Source organism: Chiloscyllium plagiosum, chromosome 50, assembly GCF_004010195.1.
Source record: "Chiloscyllium plagiosum isolate BGI_BamShark_2017 chromosome 50, ASM401019v2, whole genome shotgun sequence".
Classification (NCBI taxonomy): Eukaryota; Metazoa; Chordata; class Chondrichthyes; order Orectolobiformes; family Hemiscylliidae; genus Chiloscyllium; species Chiloscyllium plagiosum.
In genome coordinates this window covers 1,898,126-1,901,341 of record NC_057759.1, presented here as the reverse complement: position 1 = coordinate 1,901,341, position 3,216 = coordinate 1,898,126, and positions in this window count along the sequence as shown.

The window sequence follows — 3,216 nt, the reverse complement described above, 5'->3', positions numbered from 1 at the left end:
TTCATCTTTTCCTGTCAGTTTGTCTGACTGTAATTATCAAACTGTACCTCTCAGCTTCTGCTATACGAATATGTGAGTGTAGTTATCCATTTGATTTGATTTGATTTACTTTTTGTCACATGCACTGAGATACAATGGAAAGTATTGTTTTGTGTGCTTTACAGGCAGATAATATCATACAAAATGCATCAGGGTAATAGAACAGAATCTGCAATACAGTTTTGAAGCTGCAAAGAGAGAGAGATTAACATTAAAATTTGAGCCAGATTAGAGTGGTGCTGGAAAAGAACAGCAGGTCATTTCATCAGGAATGTCCAAAACGTCAATTTTCCTGCTCCTCGGATGCTGCCTGACCTGCTGTGCTTTTCCAGCAACACTCTAATCTGGACACTAATCTCCAGCATCTGCAGTACCCACTTTCACCTTAAAATTTGAGCAGTCCATTCAAAAGTCTGATGACAGCAAAGAAGCTGTTCTTGAGTTTGTTGGGTGGTGTATTCAAACTTCTGTATTTTCTGGTGGTTGGTAGGAAAATATTAGTTTTTATACAGAAGATAGGCTGGGTGGAAGGGTGACGAGTAAAAGATAGATGGAGTTAGAGTCCAAAGAAAGAGAAGAACAGTTGGACAGACAGAGGAGTGGGGTGACATGGTGTCACAGCATCGGGGACCTGGGTTCAATTCCCACCTCGGGCAATTGTCTGTGTGGAGTTTGCACATTTTCCCCGTATCTGCGTGGGTTTCCTCCGGGTGCTCCGGTTTCCTCCCACAGTCCAAAAATGTGGTTAGATGAATTGGCCATGCTAAATTGCCCGTAGTGTTAAGTTAAAGGGTAAATGTAGGGGAATGCGCCTGGGTGGGTTTCTCTTCAGAGGGTCGGTGTGGACTTGTTGGTCCGAAGGGCCTGTTTCCACACTGCAAGTAATCTAATCTGTCAGACTAAGTGGGTGAAAAGTTTATTAATAGGGCCTGTTAGTGGCTAACAATTGGCAGCATATAATAGCAGACTAAATGTTAACAAGGCCGGATATGTGGGTTTTTGGGTAATGACATGGGAGAGCTCAAGCCCTGTAGTTATTGAACTCAATATTGAGTCCAGAAGGCTGTCGAGATCCCAAGCAGAAAATGAGATGCTGTTCTTCCAGCTTGCACTGAGCATCACTGGAGCACTACAGCAAGCCTGAGACAGAGATCTTGGCCAGGGAACAGGGTGGTGTGTTGAAGTGGCAGGCAACTGGAAGCTCAGGGTCTTTTTGTCTGGGCAGAATGTAGGTGCTCTGCACTGTGGACATCCAATCTACTCTGTTTCCCTAACATAGAGGAGACCACATTGTGTGCATTTTCCTTGCCACCATCAGTTCTGAGGACCAGTCACTAGACCTGAAACACTGCCAGACCTGTGAATTTTCCATTAATTTTTGTTTTGTTATCAATCTCTGCCTGTCAGTTTCTTCTCTGTGAATACGTGAGAGTCGTTATAAAAGTGTACACGTCAATTTATGTGATTTGATATTGGGAGCATAATCAATTTATTCCTGTCAGTTTCTGCTTTATGAATATGAGAGTGTAGTTATCAGTGTTTGTCTGAGATTTAATGCCAACTACATGTCAGAGTTATTTACCAACCTGTCCCCGTCAGATTCTGCTCTGTGCAAATGAGAGTGCAGTTATTAATCTGTATCTATCAGCTTCTTGTTTATAAATGTGCAAATTCATTTATCATACTGTACCTGTCAGGTTTTGCTATGCGAATGTGTTAGTCTAGTTATCAACCTGGACCTGTCATGTGTGTGTGTGGGATTATTGTTCTCTCCCTTTTAGTTGCCACAGTGTGAATATTGTGAGAGCAGATATCAATCAATGTCTGTCCGTTTTGGTTGTGTCCATACGAGAGTTTAGGATTTGATGTATACATGTCAATTTCTGCTGTGCCCATGTAAGAATTTAGGAATTGATCTATACATGCTAGTTTCTGCTGTGTGACTGTGAAAGTGAAGTTCTCAATGAGTTCCAGTCATGTTCAACTCTTTTATACCAAAGTTGCTCAATTCTCTGGCAGCCAATAATATTCTAAGAGTCTAATGACATCCATGAATCTATTGTTGATTGCCAGAAAACCTCATCTGGTTCAGTAAAGTCCTTGAATGAAGGAAACTGCCATCCTTACCTTGTCTGGCCTGCATGTGACTCCAGACCCACATCAATGTGGCTGCATGGGTAGTTCGGGATAGGCAATAAATGCTGGCTGAGTCAGTGATGCCCTCATCCCATGAATGAATTAGAGAAAAGAAAATCTGTGACTGAGATTCAGTCCAACAACAGTGTTTAGGGTGTTGAAATTGGGCCTTAATCTCTTATACATTTTGTGATTTATGACTCAATCACAGAATTGGTACAACCATTCAGCCGGTTGTCTCTGCACTTAGACATTCTATTCTTTATCTGTTCTCCATACTAGTTTCCACTAATTGTTGGGATTCTAATCTTCATTCACTCACTGCCAGTGTCTCAGTGTAAATGCCAATTTGAGATTAGTTCTGCAGTTATTAAACTTTGAATACCTCGAGTGCCAGTTTTGCTCGGTGTGCAACAGTGACAAGTCGAGTATATGGATGCCATTCTCTATGTTCAGTTGTGTTTTTTCAGCAGGGTGTAGGATAAACCCGTTCAATATTTGATAAACCTGTGTGCTTGAGGCATTAATGTTGGTTCAATACTTATGTTTGCCAAGAATCTGAATTTTATTCTTTTCAATCTCAGCTTTCTTTTTACATTTTGTGCATGTAGTAGTCTTTGGCAGTTGCAGCTGGGCACTGCAATAATGTGAACATCTAATATGAACATCTTCTGAAGTGATTAATAATGTGGACAGTCAATTTATGACTGTCCATATCTGGAAGTAGTTGTGGACCTAAATTGCATTTTTTTTCCCTTTTACCATTAACTGGCTGAGTGAGAGTGAATTTTCTGTTGTGCTGCCAATCTGTATCACTTTAAAGAGTGCTACTGGTCGAGATCACACCAACATTGTCTGTATGTCTCTGTGTGATTCCAGTTCTGATACACTTTATGACGTAGGTTTAAGGTCTTACCAATCAGTGTTTCATACATTAAAAAAGTATGGAAATGCTTCTGCATTACTGAGGCCCTCAACCAGAATGGGAGCGTGCATAAAGTGTGCTTTCATCAACACTCGGCTGAGAGTGAGAATGAGAGA